Source organism: Aethina tumida, chromosome 4 (assembly GCF_024364675.1).
Source record: "Aethina tumida isolate Nest 87 chromosome 4, icAetTumi1.1, whole genome shotgun sequence".
In the NCBI taxonomy this organism is placed as follows: domain Eukaryota; kingdom Metazoa; phylum Arthropoda; class Insecta; order Coleoptera; family Nitidulidae; genus Aethina; species Aethina tumida.
Genome location: NC_065438.1, coordinates 26,222,194 through 26,240,842, shown reverse-complemented (window position 1 = coordinate 26,240,842; position 18,649 = coordinate 26,222,194). Strand labels below are relative to the sequence as shown.

General features: G+C 28.5%; 1 protein-coding gene and 3 non-coding genes across 4 annotated transcripts in view; 3 read left to right on the top strand and 1 right to left on the bottom strand.

The window, feature by feature from the left end:
* Window positions 1–18,649, bottom strand: part of LOC109594012 (adenylate cyclase type 6) — a 158,063-nt gene that overhangs the window by 67,561 nt on the left and 71,853 nt on the right. The window lies entirely within an intron of this gene.
* On the top strand, window positions 3,954–4,025 carry Trnah-gug (transfer RNA histidin (anticodon GUG)). Its single transcript has one exon. It is a non-coding gene; the product is annotated as a tRNA-His (tRNA).
* Trnah-gug (transfer RNA histidin (anticodon GUG)) lies at window positions 4,458–4,529 on the top strand. Its single transcript has one exon. It is a non-coding gene; the product is annotated as a tRNA-His (tRNA).
* Window positions 4,880–4,951, top strand: Trnah-gug (transfer RNA histidin (anticodon GUG)). The gene has a single exon. It is a non-coding gene; the product is annotated as a tRNA-His (tRNA).

Sequence of the window (18,649 nt, the reverse complement as noted above, 5' to 3'; positions counted from 1 at the left end):
ATATAGTCACCCAAGTCATTTTCTTCGACCTGGTCTAAAAATACTTATAATAAACAGTCAATTTGGGAAAAATGTATTTAATTAAAAACACACAAACAAATTAAGTCTATAAATAAAAATTAGTGACAAATGTTTAATAATTTTAATTACTTAAATATATAAATAACTTACAATGAATGGTACAACTTTTATAGTAGAAACTGACTTAAATTTATCAATCATTCTATCACAATAACATATACTTCTATAAACTTTGAACTTGAACTGAAACTGACATCATTATTGAGTAATAAATAAAGTTCTCTCCAATCTCACGACCACATACTATGCTATAACTAAGTATCATTTGGATTGAGTTTGTACAACAGTGTACAACAAGCCTAGTTTTATGATTTAATATTAATGAATAGTAGCTCAAGAGATGGACAATATGAAATTCTATGGGGGCCATAAAATTGTTTTATAAGTGACCAGAGGTTTACTATATCATTTTTTCTGTCAAAAGATTAGGGTACTTTTTTATTAAAAAGTTCTTCATTGAATTTAATATCCTACAAAATGAGTAAGGATCTAATAAAAATGTCTAATAAAATTATGAACAAAATCTGAAAAATATTTATTTCATGCTCCAGTTATGTTTATTTTTTTTCATTCAAATCACATTCTGACATTCTAGGATATTTTATTACGTAATATGTGGATAATTGTTTGATTAACAAAAATGTTAATAATAGATCTCTATTAGGTAAAATGATAATAAAATATAAATAATTTTTTGAGTTCAACAGTACATACACACCTACACTCAACCCTAAAAGTCAAGTCTACATATACTATTATTATCATTATTCGAATTGCTTGGAGTCAAGTTCTTAACTTTTCCCAATTGGAAAACTCCGTGTAAATTTTCTTTTCATAAAAAAACGAAGTTTACACTTGGAAACTGTCGACTAAAGGACACCACTCACTAATTTAAGATGTTTGAAAAGAAGTTAATTTGTGACAAAAGCTTGTTTAAGTTCATCAAGTGGGGTCCGAAATGAGCCATACATAAATAATACGTTTACACTTCGACTACTTTTAGAAACTTTTATCATTATTTAATTGCTTTGACGCAAAGTGCAAATAAAATTAAAACTTTTTGATATTTGGTCGTTGTTACTTCTTAAAGACTGTAACAGCGCGATTAACTCATGTGCAAAATAAGTAGTTAAAAGCAAAAAGTTTCTTTTGTTAAATATAATTTGAAATCATAAAGCTGCTGTTCTGTAAACTTGAATTGGTTATCGGAAATTATTAAGATCTTTTTTTTTTAATTTTATAAAGATATTTATTTTCAAAAAAACTTGAATACTTGTTCAAAGATTGATAAGGATTTTTTTTAATCAAATTATGATTAATACCAAAAAGAAATTAATATATTGTCAATGTGTATATAAAAAATCATTCTTAATGTTTCCTTTACTTTGAAACTTTAAGGACGACCCATAAATAAAAACAACTGTTTGGCAATCCGTATAAAGAATTATTAACAAAAGAAACACACGATTTTACAAAATTTACTGCACGTTTATCAAATAATGATAAACAAAATTGTAAAACAACCAAATATTTCATAGACAACGTAAAATATGTAAATCAAAACAGTTTGACAATTCGTAATTCAAAATGTGAGTAATTACATTGGAGTTTATCCAAATTAAACCACTAAATAATATACAATCTGTTTTATGTCAACATCAACAAGCCAACGATATAAATTCTCTTTGATATATGTATTTTGAATCGCGTTAATAATGCACAACTGGATGAAATTATAATGCAGACTAGAAAAGTGATTTCCGAATATCATCACCACCAGGCGGTCCTGATTAATAGAGCACATTAGTTCAGTTGATGTATCGGTCCATTACCAAATATTTCATATATTTGGTATGAGCTAAATAAAAATGAGCAATGGAATATGATTGATGAGAAAATTGAAAAAAAAAAAAAATTACATGGAATCTTTGTCGATTGAGCCTACTGAATGATATTCAGTTTTGCTTTGCCTAGTATAAATCATCCACCACATAAATTTAAATGGAGCGTGTGTCAACAACAAACATAAATAAGTACTATTATTACTTTTACAGTTGGATTTATAAGATTTTCATATATGCTCAAAACAAAATGTAAGGAGTCAAATTTTTGATTTAAATTTTATTCGACCGAGTATAGATATCAACCACATGAATCGAAGCAAAAATATGAAAAAATATGGATTGTATATTTACAGTTAGCGTTATAGAATTTATTAGCCTTGTATGGTGTTTCGAAAGAACGTCATTGAGATATCTATTGAATATTTCAGTTTATTTAATTTCTCATTACTGAAATGATGAGTGTAATAACTTCATTTTAATGGAGAACCATTTATATTATGAATAACTTGATATTAATTAACACTGCTCACTTAACCGTATCACAATTACATTGTGTTTAATTATGCTCTCCAAAAACAGCGATTTTCTAATGATTATAGCCATACTTTACAGTTGTGTTTGTATCAAATGTTATCTTGAAGAAAATCTCTTTTGTTTTTGTAACTTTAATTAAATTATATGTATATACTTATTATAATGATACAACTTTTAAAATTTAATGAAGTTGTACTCTCAAATAGGATAACAATGAAAATAGAAAATAATTCTTTACATGTTTAGAGTTACAGAGAAATAAATTTAATAAAGTAAAAACCTGTAAAATTCATCTTGTGGAGCTTGTTTGGTAAACATTTATTTTAAAGCAAAATGCTGTTTATTATACAATTTTAATAATTAGGACTTTCTTTTAATTAATAAATGTGACAACTAAAATTTATTTAATCATTTATTCTTCACTTAATTTAAAATGTACATTTGTATTTAACATATTACAATAATATAACCTCAATTTAGCACATAATGAAAAGAAAATACTTTATTTCTTGTTTAAAATTGCGGAAGTAACATTAATAATCTCCATAAATTAATTTAAAGATTAATATCGTAAATATTTATATAATACTTTAATTTAAAATATATACACTTTTGTATTTTACATGTTACAATAGTATAATCCTATAAAATTCTGTGACAAAAGAATATAATGAAAAGATAATACTTTATTTCTTGTTTAGAATTGCGGAAGTAAAATAATAATCCCTATAAATTTAAAGTTCTTTGTGTGGAGGTTAATATTAAGAATATTTATGTTCAAGAAATTGTTATTTATTAAAGCACTTTTACAAATTGGAAACAATCTTTTAAAAGTAGGCATTTTTCTTATAGGAAAAGTAAAACTCGAATAATTAAAAAAATGTATCTGCTACTCATTTTGTATTTAAATGAAAATTGTTGATCTGTACAGCATATTTAGTTTAATATTGCTAAAGAAAGTTTAATTGTCGTCTCCAAAAGCCATGATCGTCTAGTGGTTAAGACCCTACGTTGTGGCCATGGTAACCCAGGTTCGAATTCTGGTCAAGGAAGTGTTACCAACATTGTCACGGGGAAACTTTTTTATCCTTATCAATACCTTAATTTAAAATATATGAACTTTTGTATTTTACATGTTACAATGGTATAATCTTATAAAATTCTGTGTCAAAAGAACATAATGAAAAAATAATACTTTATTTCTTGTTTAGAATTGCGGAAGTAAAATAATAATCCCAATAAATTTAAAGTTATTTGTGTGGAGATTAATATCGAAAATATTTATTTTCAAGAAATTGTTATTTATTAAAGCACTTTCAGAAATAGGAAACAATCTTTTAAAAGTAGGCATGTATCTTATAGGACAAGTAAAACACCGAATAATTAAAAAAATATGTCTGCTACTCATTTTGTGGTGCTTAAGTGAAAATTGTTGTTCTATATAACATATTTAGTTTAATATTGCTAAAGAAATTTTAATTGTCGTCTCCAAGAGCCGTGATCGTCTAGTGGTTAGGACCCTACGTTGTGGCCGTAGTAACCCAGGTTCGAATCCTGGTCACGGCAGTGTTACCAACATTGTCACGGGGAGACTTTTTTATCCTTGTCAATCCCTTAATTTAAAACATACACTTTTGTATTTTACATGTCACAATAGTATAATTTCATAAAATTTTGTGACAAAAAAACATAATGAAAAATAATACTTTATTTTCTGTTCAGAATTGCAGAAGTAAACTGATGCTTCCCATAAATTTAAAGTTCTTTGTGTGGAAATTAATATCGCATTTATTTTAAAGAAATTGTTATTTATTAAAGCACTTTCAGAAATTGGAAACAATCTTTTAAAAGTACGTATGTTTCTTATAGGACAAGTAAAACACCGAATAATTAAAAAAATATGTCTGCTACTCATTTTGTGCTTAAGTGAAAATTGTTGTTCTATACAACATATTTAGTTTAATGTTGCTAAAGAAATTTTAATTGTCGTCTCCAAGAGCCGTGATCGTCTAGTGGTTAGGACCCTACGTTGTGGCCGTAGTAACCCAGGTTCGAATCCTGGTCACGGCAGTGTTACCAACATTGTCACGGGGAGTCTTTTTATCCTTATCAATACCTTAATTTAAAACATACACTTTTGTATTTTACATGTCACAATAGTATAATCTCATAAAATTTTGTGACAAAAAAACATAATGAAAAATAATACTTTATTTTCTGTTTATAAATTGTTATTTATTAAAGCACTTTCAGAAATTGAAAACAATCTTTTAAAAGTACGTATGTTTCTTATAGGACAAGTAAAATACCAAATAATTAAAAAAGGCGTCTGCTACTCATATTGTATTTAACTGAAAATTGTTCTATAAAACATATTTAGTTTAATGTTGCTAAAGAAATTTTAATTGTCGTCTCCAAGAGCCGTGATCGTCTAGTGGTTAGGACCCTACGTTGTGGCCGTAGTAACCCAGGTTCGAATCCTGGTCACGGCAATGTTACCAACATTGTCACGGGGAGACTTTTTTATCCTTATCAATATCTTAATTTAAAATATGTACACTTTTGTATTTTACACGTTACAATAGTATAATCTTATAAAATTCTGTGATAAAAGAACATAATAAAAAGATAATATTTTATTTCTTGTTTAGAATTGTAGAAGTAAACTAACAATCCCAATAAATTTAAAGTTCTTTGTGTGGAGATTAATATCGAGAATATTATTTATTTTCAAGAAATCGTTATTTATTAAAGCACTTTCAGAAATAGAAAACAATATTTTAAAAGTAGGCATGTTTCTTATAGGATAAGTAAAACACCGAATAATTAAAAAAATATGTCTGCTATTCCTTTTGAAATTAAGTGAAAATTGTTATTCTATACAACATAATGATACGTGATCGTCTAGTGGTTAGGACAAATTTTACACCGGAACAAAATACCACACAGCAAATAACTCATCCATGATTCTCACCCACAGAATATCCAGAAGAATGAATTTGCTAATCTACTCAGAATCCCAAGCGAAGTGTACCAAATTTTGCGACAACTGCCAAATAGCAAAACTCTTGGACCAGATGGTATCGGATATACTCTTTTAAAGAAGATACCAAGCAAGACACTGCTCCATCTAACTTACATTATTAACGGTTATCCTAGTACTTAAGCCCGGTAAACCACCACATAACCCTACAAACACATATTGCCTCAACCATATTGGAAACAAAATGCCCCCATAAATATTTCAGTTTTGTAAGGGGAACTTGGGACCCACATTATTTTTAAATCATTTATTCTCATCAATAACTTAATTTTAATTATAAACACTTTCGTATTTTACGTATATTACTAAACTGTTTAAATTCAGTGACGAAATAAAAGAAAATAATTTTTATCTTATATATTACATGTTAGACATGCTGAATTAAAATAAAAATAGTTGATTTATATAACAACAAAAAACTTAATGTAATTATTATAATTTAAAAAGGTAATGATAATGTAGTATAAAATTATTTAATAAGAAGAAACTAAATTATTTCTTGTTTAGAGTTGCGGAAGTTTAATAAGCTCCATAATTATAAATTTTGTGGAGCTTAACTTCGTCTATTGGTTAAGGCCCTACGTTTCAGCCGTAGTAACCGATGTTTGAATGCTAAGCACGATTATGTTACAAACATTGTGACGACCAGGTCTTTTTTAACTAATATATTTAACTATAAAATTTACTAAATTATATTAAATGTTACAATTGGTTCAAGTTCAATTCAAAGTTTTCATCAAAATATAAAAATATTGACTTATTAATGTGATGATATTTATGGTGTTTTATATAATATTAAAATATTAATAATTCATAGTTGTTTGTAAAGTTTTTGTTTAATGAACCCTTACTTAGACATACTAAAATGTAAAAGATTTCTTGCATATGCAGGTGAATAATCGCATGTACAAGTAACGATGGAGCAGGTTTCAGCAGCTTTGAGTTCCCCACAATTAGACATAATAACATCCGGAGGTCGAGCATCTGGCCCGTCGTTGTCGGGTCGCAGCTAGTCGTGGATTACGCTCACTTCCGGATTCCTTCCGGATGTACGAGGCAGACTCCTTTCGTCCATTCCCCAACCCCAGTGGCGAACAGGTCCGGGTAAAAAACGGGGACTTTCACTTCCGCTTTGCGGGAGTCCACGTCGGAACCACACACATTCATTTAATTGGACGCCTGCGGTTCTGCTTTTGGTTACAGTCGACGTCTAATGGAGAATTTCTTTCCCCCATTAAGAGTCAAATTTATATTTAATTATTTCTGCATAATTATGCACAGCAATCAGATGTAATATATTAAACAAAAAGGAATTTAATTTTGAGTTATTAATTTTAAAACGGTTACGAAAATATTTAGTTAATTTTATAAATTGGTACTAACTTAATAATAATAAAGCAATTTATTTTTTATTTATATAGAATAATTACGCTCGTCTTTGTAGATAGTTAAATATTTAATTAAAACTAATTAATAAAAAACTTGTATAATCTTCATAACATTTTGATTAAATTAGTTGAATATTACTGCTATTCTGTTTTAATCACATTTAAACCCATGTTAGTAGTTTCCAGGTAATGACAATGGTATAGATCGAAATTAATGCGATTATTATAACGTCTAATTAAACTAATTATAGTACAAATTGAATAATTTATGCACTTTTGTAATTGCAACCAACCAAGGAAATATTGATTTAACATTGCATGTTTGAAACTGTTACATACTCATAAAAGTTGCTCATGAAGTAAGTCATTAAATAAATGCATAATTTAAGATATTAAATAAAACATGGGTCTTAAGTTAAATCATTAATTTTAACTGGAGGTAGCTAACCAAAATCCTTTTCTAAAAATACAATAAATATTACAAGGGCCGTTCACAACCTTCTGTCTAGGCAATATCTCGAGAAGTGTTAGTAGAATAAACATAAATTTAGTGGACATCTGAAAATGACGTCTGTGTAATTAATTTATTTTGTCATTATCCGTTAATATTTGAGTAACATTTCTATACAAGATAATGCAAAATATATATTTTATATATTATGATTAGTATTAGAAATATTGTCACGGAGAGATTTTTTTTATTCTTATTTGTAACTTAATTCAAAATACATCTAGATGCCAGTTTTACTTATTATAATTACATAATGTTTAAAAAATTAATGAAAATGATAATGTATGATGAATAATGTTTAATGAAAAGAATATAAATTCATTTTTGTTTCGAGTTTAGAAATTAAATTTAATAAGCTCCATAAATGTAAAATTTCATTTTATAAATCTCAATATTATACATCTGTATTTTACTTTTATTTATTAAACTATAGTGAATAATTTGCTACACACTTGTAATGGCCTAAAATATAAATAGTGTGAACAACATAATTAGTTTAATATTGCTAAAGAAAGTTAAATTGTCGTCTCCAATTCGAATCCTGGTCACAGCAGTGTTATAAATATTGTCACGAGGAGACTTTTTGATTCTTATGAATAACTTACTTAAAATATGTGAATTTTTGTATTTTACATGTTACAATAGTATAATCTTATAAAATTCAATGACAAATAATGTAAAAAGAATTTTTCTTATAGGAAATGTAAAACACCGAATAATTAAAAAAATATGTCTGCTACACATTTTGTATTAAAGTGAAAATTGTTGTTCTATACAACATAATTTGTTTAATATAGCTAAAGAAAATTTAATTGTCGTCTCCAAGAGCCGTAATCGTCTAGTTTATTTACATATATAACATACATTTCAATATTACATTATATAACGTCATTTTACAGATATATAAAATTATCACAGTTCACAATTGTTGGTTTATTTATGAGTAGGTTCAGTTATTGCACACCATTATCACAATATTTATCACAGTTTTTCCGTCTGAGTATGATGGTCGATGTTGAAACAGCTACCGAGTAGCTGATCTTGACCATCATGTGTTCTGAAGCCTTTTCTGAGAGTCCCAGTCTTTTTAGAAGTCCAAGCAATATTTTAAACTCACTGGTGTTTACGATTTCTCCATAGCATCCAGCTATAAGTATGCCTAGGTGTACAGGACAGTTATGGATGTTTTCCAGTTCGGTAACTAGGTTAACGTCTCTAGTGATTTCCTTGTAGTTGTTGTATTCCACCTTCACCAGTGAGTTCACAGCATATCTCGTTCTTCTGCTACACATTTTGTATTAAAATGAAAATTGTTGTACTTATAAGATATACGCAAGTTACCTGATTTCAAAATGCACTCAAATCTACAGCATCCTAAGTATAGAGTTAAATAAGTATCATCATTCTTTCTATGTAACGCACTCCATAGTTTTGAGATTTTATTCTTAAGGTCTAGTTTTCGAGTACATAATTTGTTGGTCTAGTAATCGAGGTTACCAGCCAAATTAACAACTTTTTTCTATTGTCTTCATTCAGGACGAACAACAAAAACAAAAAGCGACACTATCAACACCATGGTTGCTAACCAAACTTTGAACAATTGATGAACGAGCATGTCGGTGACGCGAACCCATAAGATTTTCTCCTACCAAAAAGTGCCCAACGCGGCTAAAGAAGTTTCCACTTCAAAATATTTAAAACCAATTATTTTGGCTATTGTTGTTTAGCTGTTGTAACGATAGCTGAGGGTTCGAAAGGCAATTAAATTTTTTCATTTAATAATTTCGTATAAGTGTGAAATATTTTTTAAAATGTGTTTATCGTTCGGTACACTAGTATTGCCGTTCATCATTTTTGTTTAGGTCTTTTTATCGGATACGTTTTTTGATTTGGACAAAAGTATGAAATATTATTCTATTGGTGGTTGGTTGTACTCAAATTCTTAACATTTTTTATCGGATCCATCGATCTATTGTCTATGGTGGAGGAATCATTATGGTTTAGAGATGCTTTTGTCCTCTTGATTCAAGTGAGGGGTAAAATGGATAGTTTCCAATCCAATATTTCAACAAGGCAACGATCCAAAACACACGTTTAAAATTGGAGTACCTCCGGGAAGTGTTAAATAGTCGTATCTGAACAAAAGACATCAAAAACAAATTCTTGTTGACCCTTTGGAGGGACTTTAAGATTATATGTGTAAAAGTTGCTAAGCAGTGATAGAAACCAAAGGTTACGCCACAAAGTATTTGATTATTGGTAAATTTTAGATCAAACTTTTTTTATCAAAAAAAAGTGAATTCTGAAGTTGATTTTATGAATAATGAAAAACAAAATCTGATTATGTATAATTAGATCCTTTCTGTGAATGTTTTTTGAGATACTACTACTTATATTAATTGTCTGTATATTACTAATATATAATATGAACACCCACTTCATGCATTTATTTTGTCAGATAACGTGAGTGACTGTAGATTATGTATTTGTTTTAATAATCAAACTTTAAAACGAAACACGACTGTCAAGAGATGGCTGTTGTAAACTTTATTGTTCCAGCGACTAATTAAAATGACTAATTATAATTCCGACAAGAGATATGAGTTCTGATTAATATAACCAATCGCATAGTCATAAATTGTCTTGGGCTTGGTACATACTACTATAGTAATATTATTAAGTTATAATTAAAAATTATTATTCCATGTAATTTCTACTTATAAAGGAAAATACTATGTTCTGTCGTTTTAAATTGTGAACTTTTGCAACCGAGTTTATTACAAAATAAATAACATCCACAGATTACTCAATTATATTTGTAACTGGTACAACAAATGTTTAATTACAGACACTGTAAACGGTTCAGCATAATTACTGTTTATTTTCTTAATTAAATTGTTTGATCTAAATTGGATATCTTGTTGGGCATTGTACGATATTATTATTTACATACATGCACACAAACATAAATGATGTAAAAAATTAACCAAACGTGGCCACAAGGTACTGTATAATAGTTGTATAAAAGGACTTTTCGGTGGTCCGTTAAATAGCTACAATGGCCATTGTGTGTTCGTTACGTATCCCTATGCGATTTAATTATGAATAAACACCAGTTGAATGGAACGAATTAAATCCGACATTGTATTTTGTTTAAGGTTTCTCTATTTTAGTGTTGTTCACCATGTCCATGTGGTTTTCAAGTTATTCCTTTTTCAGTAATAAGTAGTAGCTAGAATGAAAACATTTTTGATGGAATATTTCGTTGGAGTAGGTACACATCAATATTTTTTTTCTTGGTTAAATATAATTAAAAGTCAAAGTTAATACTTTAATCAATAATTTTTATATTAACAAACTACTAAGAAACCAAAATTACGACTTGCAAATTATAGGTCAATAGTAGTTGTTACCATTCATCCCCAGACATTTTTAACAGAACTGTTTTGTTGAAAACTAAATTCAACTGGATATAATTGTCGTACAGAAGAGAATATACTGTACTGGTACTGTCGTACCCACAAGCTCTTTATCGTCATTGACATACGATATCGACCCTCATAACGAGTGTTTGTTGGCCTATAAACATAGGGAAATTCATTTTGGTATGAGTGAAACATGTTTTCGTCAGAAAAAAATACTTTAGACCAGAAATTATTATTTTTGAATGATGGAAAAAAGGAAGACTGTCGTCCTTGTGCTGCTAAGTTTCTTGTAGTTCTAAGTTTTAGGTATCTATATTGAAGCTGAAGACTCAGTTTCATGCCAACCTCAGTTTCTATGTAACCCCATTAGTGTCTCTTTATTCCGATCTAATTCATTGATGATAAATAGTTTAATCTTAAAAATCCAGATGGAAATAAACATCATAAAATTATTAAGACATAAGAGAATTTAAAAAAAATTCTATTCTTTTTAAATAAAAATAATCCAATTTTGATAAATATATTCATATATATATTAATATATTAATTATTCCATCCTAACATTTCTTGACATTTACTATGTTACAAATAATTGAATTATAAATATAATATTGCGATAGACATCATTTTCTGATAATAAATCTAATGTACACCATACCTTTGACGTTATACATTAAACTTATGGGTGCATTCACATTATTTTGATTGTAAAATATTCGTCACCTATTTGTTATTGAAACATATACATATACACTTTATAAACATAATTAAAACGAAATAGTTTAATAAAGTACATAAAGTTAAATAACATTAATGATACATTCACCATATCAAGTTTAACGGTAAATCAATAAATGGGTAATCTTCCATTTTATTATGCCATACATTAGAACAAATTCATTTTTGTTCTCTATTTTTCAAAAATTATTAAAAACTTTTATTGTTTTTTACTTGCAAGTCGTAAATGGATAATGTATGTTGTTTTTAATGTACTAATCAATTTATATTTTAATTAAAAGAATATAATTTATGTCTTGTTTACAATTTGGAGGTAAATTTCAAACTTTAAACTTCATTTTAAGGAGCTAATGTAGTAAATATTTATAAAAAATTAAATTAATTAGGAATTGGAAATATTCTTTTAAAGAGGATTTGTTTTTATAAATGAAGATCAATCATCCAATAAATATAAAAAATGCTAATATTAATTATATCAAAATTGAAAATATAGTCGTCAACCTGCAGACACATCATATATACCAGGAGTGGCCAACCTGCTGCTCTTAGAAGGATTGTTTGTGGCTCTCGATAAATGTACCCGAGTTCCTTTTCATTCAAGAATTATCAAGAGAAGTGAAATAAATGCGTTTAATTTTTAATTCTTAAATTCAATATGCATATTTTGTACTTTTATCCGAATGTTTTCAATAAATATAATTTCTGTAAAAAAAATTTGTAATATCTCTTTTGCATATTTAATTGCGGCTCGCGCAATGTTTCAAATTTTGAAAAGTGGCTCGAACAATCAAGGAGCTTGGGCACCTCTGTTATATACACACCTTCTGTATATGACTCGTGTAAACACTCCCTAATATTATAAGATAACCTACAAATAATTACGAATTTTTTCATTAATTGTCAAAAATACGAAGTTGTGTTGACATTCAGTGTGAAGTATTTTGAGGTTCAAGTAATTTAAACCACAATGTCTGAAAACGTAAATATGCAGGTTGAGAGTGAGTACCGCCAAATTTTATTAGCTATGGAAGCTTTAGGAAGAGAAGTGGAAGAAAGGACCAACAATATAATATACAATTTAAACAACACAGAAACCAAAAATTTACAAACTGAGGTGGCAATGTTATTGTGTGAATTTAACAATCGACTTTATGAATTGAAAAATAAATCTGCATCGGTATTAAGAGCTGCAATATCAGGTAAGGACCATAAAATTATTTTTGATAAAAATTTTTTTTCATTTATTACTTCAATATTCTTTAATTTATGGTAATAATTAATAAAGACAAGTTCCCTGTACGTTATAACTTAATTTCGGATAAGTTATAACACCCTGTATAATTAATCACATTTATATTTAAAACTAACATTGATTTTATTTGTTTGCAGCTCTTCTTTCTGAGTCTGCATCTAGTGAACCAGAGCATTCACCCTCCCCAACTTGTGAGTGAAGTTCAAACCATCAACAAAAGCCAACAGTGAGTTGGAAGATCAGGAGGTCAACCATCTTCACTAATGAAAAATAAATAGTTTTTTTTAATAGCTTAACGTTTTTGTAAATTAAAATGATTAAATAATAAAAAATATTGTGGCGAACTTACTTGTTTGATTCTTACGAGCGCTAATAATTGAATTGTGAGAACTAATATTTAGTGACTTAACATATTTTCTGATGAGAAATCAATGTTTTTACTATAAGTATATTTGTGGCATGCACGAAGATCTTTATTATTTTTTCTAGATATATATTAAAATTTAGTTATAATTACAACATTGGGATGTCCCATGAGCAATAGGTAACCCTATATAAAGGGTGGATCACAAAAAATTGGCGTTTTAAAATTGTTATAAAAAAACGGATAAATATTTTTCAATGATTTTGCCTTTATATTAATATAATTCTGGATCCAAGTGAGCGTGTTGTCGCATAACAACAGATGATTGTTCTTTTTTCATATAAATCAAGCTGTCGGTTGCCTAGAGAGAATTGTTGATCTACATTCGGATATTAGAAGTTCTGAATTTAGTTTCGATGTACTGTATTTAGTCAAGCTGGCGGTTGCCTAGAGAGAATTGTTGATCTATATTCAGATGTTAGAAGCTCCGAATTTAGTTTCGATGTGCTGTATTGCAAAGTTCAGTCATCGATATCGTCTTCAACCTGTCTTCCTCTCATCAATGCTACACTAGCTCAAGGAAGAGGTAATTCACCATCTTCTCCCAGTACTGCTAATTTTGAAGATGAAACCTAGCACATGTAATGATAAAATAACTTAGGCATATCGCTAATATAGTGGAGAGCAACATCAGCATACATGTTTCCACATCGCCTTAAGTTCTCAACGATGTTATGGTATTAGACACATCACTTAACCGCTGAGGCGTTTAAAAAACAGCAAATAAGAAACCGTAACCGTAGTCGTCTCAGCTACATCGCAAGAATCATAATTGTGCACGAAAGCCCATATGTTCGTACGATGTTACTTTCCCTAGGGAGGCTAAATATTTTAGAGCAACCATGTGACCACGTTTTAAGAATTTTCGTCATCACGTCTCCGAATGGTACCCAAGAAAAGCGAGCAACTGTTTGAGCTTTGAGTTGTTGATAACAAGCAAACTGTCAGTACCAATAGAAAGAGTTACTGATCGACATTATCAGTTGTATTGCACAGTAGTGAATTGAGAGAATTTTCCAACTCTATAAAAGATTGGTCTTGCCGCAAATGAGGCCTGACATGGAGCAACATGTCAATAAAAATTACAGTAAGTTTAAAACATTGAAACATCCATATAAATGTAGAGAATAACATTTTTTATATTCTGGAATGGAATTAAATTTTTTAGGGTGTTATTACTGAAAATGATTAAATATTACAATATTCAGTCATAAAACCAAACTACTTTAAAATAGAAAGGTCCTTCAAATGCATATGGATTTTTAATGCTTCAAATTTACAGTAATTTTTGTTGGTTACTCTATTTTAGCTTTATTTGTAAATGTCAATTCTGATGAGTATATGGTGTGGTCTATTTAACATGGATCCATCCCCATAACCAGTGTTTCTGCCTTTTCAAGAAATGCAGAAATGTTGGCCACCGCAACATAAAGTGTCTCAGACTTATACCGACCCTTATCCTGTGATCCAGCGCATTGACGAAAACACCAATTAGGATGAGACCATCGACATTGATCAGGTACACCCTGCATTCACCATCAGTGATGACGTTCCACCGCGTTTCAAAGGTCTAATACCTCCACTGAATTTGAAAAGGACGAACTCCCGAGAACGTCACCAATAGATGAGCCCTTAACCAAGTTTTTAGAATACGGTGACGGCACTTCGCAGAGTATTGTAGAGATTTATAACCCATTGTAGATCTGAGTGACTTATAGTCGCCTAGCAACAGATTCTAGTTGCTGATATCATTCAGATAAGTAAGGCTTCGTATTTTGTTTCCTGGTGGCGATAAATAAAATGTTAATTCTGAAGAGAATAGATGTATATAGTGTGATCATTTTGACATAGATTAATGACCGTAACAGATTTCCTTCGTTATTACTGAATTGGCACACTGACAACAACACCATCTCAATTCAGAGGAGCCTCCAATGAGTTACTAAAGATTGGACCCACCGAGAGCATCATCGGCCAGTTACCAGTGCCAGACGAATAATTCGTTTCTTGGAGAGTTGTTGATCTAATTTTAGGATATACTTTTTTATTGTTTCGGGGGATCATTGCACAGTTTAGTTATCATATATTCTAAGCATCTACCTAGAGGAGTAGAGGTATGATTTATCACCTTAATGGGGCAACAACTCAATAAATTTGTAGTGAGTTTAAAATAACAAAAAATCTAAAAGAATCTGGAGAATAACTGTCTTCACAATCTGAAGTGAAATAAATACCCTTTTAAAGCAGTTTATTTTATAAGTGAGAACGATATTTAAAATATTGGCGTTAGTAAACATAAAACAAATGAATTTACTTAATTACTTACAGGTAATCAATAATTGTGAGAATTGATGTCTCGTCTGAAAATATTAAATAGTGACTTAACACGTAATTCAGATAATTTAAATATTGGGGACCAGTACTTTCGTTTGTGTTATGTTCACTAATGTCACAATTTTTGAAAATATCGTTTTAACTATTAAAACAAACTTTTAAAAGGGTATTATATCAATTCCAATTGGGAAGATAATTGTTCACCGGATCCATGCGGAGTTTTTAATATTTTAGACTAGCTACAAATTTTATTGGGATGTTGTTCTGTTTTACTTTATTTGCAAGATTGGTTATTTCTATCGATAATAAATTTTCTAGATAACTAGGTAGATTGTTAGAATTAATAATTTTAAAAATAAAATATTAGTTTTGAAGAGTACATGAACATATTGTTATGACTGATTTAACGTGGATAGGTCCCGTGGATATGAATATTATTTATAATCAAATTTTAATGTATTATATATCAAAAAAAATGAAATAAAGATGTACGTTTATTCCATAAAAAATGTATTAATTATTTGTATATTGTTTGAACGATGTTTACTAAAATATTTAAGAAAAAAATTTGGACAAAATGATTCCTCATCAGGTAAGATGAAATAGTAACTTAACACTTCAATTCTCACGGTTTGATTAGTTCCAGTAAAGATACAAATATTTGGTTCACCAACGACATAATCTTTTAAATGTTAAAAAATCACACAACACATCATTTTAATATAATACAAAATATTAAATACAATACGGAAACAATTTATTCAATATATCAAATTTAACAAATAAATACATAGAACACAAATTTATTTATATTTAAGAACATAAAACATTAACAAAAACAAAGACGAATCCTTACAGAATACTTATGTTTACCCCACTACTACAAGATTCATATAATATGCTAAATTAAGAAGAAATATTGTGCATGTCTCTCGAATATGATGCTGTAATATGGAACTATGGAATCTCGCGTCAGATCAAAGAGAAAGCACAATAATAATATGCAATATGTATCTGTATCTTGACATGCATATTACAAATTCCAGGCAGTTATTAGTAAGTTGTAGCCACTGGATCATAAACAATGAATATCATAGCGGACTAATTGCAACATAGATTCAGGTTGACTGATCAGCGTGTGTACTTATATAATAGCAAGCAAATTAATATTGTGCTTAATTACTTTAGTCATTTTGTTTGCCCATTACAAAGTTGTTCTCGATAACACAGTAAGTAATATATCCAAAGCAATTACAGTTAAGATTCTTAATTAAACTGTTTGTGGCAAATGGGACATTTTGCACCAAACAAATATTTACGAATACATATAGGTCACCAGGACTCTGATAAGGGAGGAGGAGAACAGGGATGATTCCCGCCGGGCCTGCAATTTCTGAAAGGGGTCTGGATTTCAATTGAAATCCTCAAATCAGGAAAAATTTAAAAATTTATATATTTTATAGTATATTCTGGTTTAGTTTTAAGATAAAATTGTATATGTGTGAGACAAATCATTTTTTTAAATAGGGAGAATATGGTTTATTACTCACTGGCTCTAATTTATTATCGATGGTTAAACTAGAAGTTGTTTTGTATTGGATTATATTAGAGTACACATATAGAATATACAATATATAGCTTATTATTTGTTCGATCATTACACTGGAAAATGTTTTGTCTTACACTAGTTTATATCAAAAATACAAAAATATTATTCTATATAATTTTAGGGTAATGTATTTTCAGTACACGCAATTTACTCTATGTCGGAACAAATTTCTACATATCTTAAGTATATTCTGATTTAGTTTTAAGACAAATTTGTATTTGTGAGATGAAATCATTGTCAAATGGAATGGAATATAGCTTATTACTAACCTTAATTTAATATCTATGGTTGCACTTGAAGTTGTTTTATCTTACAATAGTTTATAACAAAAATGCAGAAATATTATTCTATATATTTTTAGGGCAATTTATTTTTAGTGCATACGATTTACCCAAAAAATTGTTTAGTTTTAAGACAAATTTGCATTTGTGTGAGATAAAGAAATCACTTTCATCAAATACCATGTGCATATTATCCACTTGCCCTAAATTATTATTGATGATTACACTTGAAGTTATTTTGTCTTGCAATAATTTATAGCAACAATATATATCTATTGTTCTATATATTTTTAAGGCAAATTTACTCAAAAAGGATGTAAGAATAAATTTCTATATATGAGATAAAGGAATCAATTTTATCAAATAGAAAGGAATACAACTTATTACCCACTGGTTCTAATTTATTATCGATGGTTACAGAGGAAGTTGTTTTGTCTTACATTAGTTTATAACTAAAATATAGAAATACTTTTCTTCATATTTTTAGAACAATTTATTTTCAGTACATGCAATTTACATTAAAACAAATGTAAGAAGAAATTTATATATTTCTTCTATAATTTTTACTGGTTTAGTTTTAAAACAAATTTATATTTGAGTGAGATGAAGATATCACTTATTATTTTTATAATATATTTTTTATTACATATTTTAACAAAAAATTGATTTACATAAAAATATGAACAAAGTTGTTAAATGATTGAAGGAAGGAAATATAATATACAATGTCTAATGAAGTAAAGATATCAAAGGGTACCTTGGTGAAACAATTCTTAATCTTAACCGAAGAAAGAGTTTGATGATTATTTATCGGAAGGCCAAATAAATAATGTAATTGTCTTCTGCTGACAAATTGACCAAGATCTTAAAAAAGTTAATCAAAGACGAGTTTTGTTAGTCAATAGAAAATATATCCTACTTCTTCATGACAATGCAATTCCTCTCATCAACGGATGAACGGAGATAATGGAGAGGAGATAAAAACTGATGGCATGAATTTAGTTGTAGAATGTTAGCATAAAATTGTTAATTATATATATTGTTGATTATTTTGATGAATAAAAGTTGTTTTAAAGAAATATCATTTCAAAGTTAAACATTATAAAGATAAATGTTTTGTTTATAATTAATACCTAATTTAGATATGCCAGTAAATATAATTAAATTATTATAAAAACTATACAA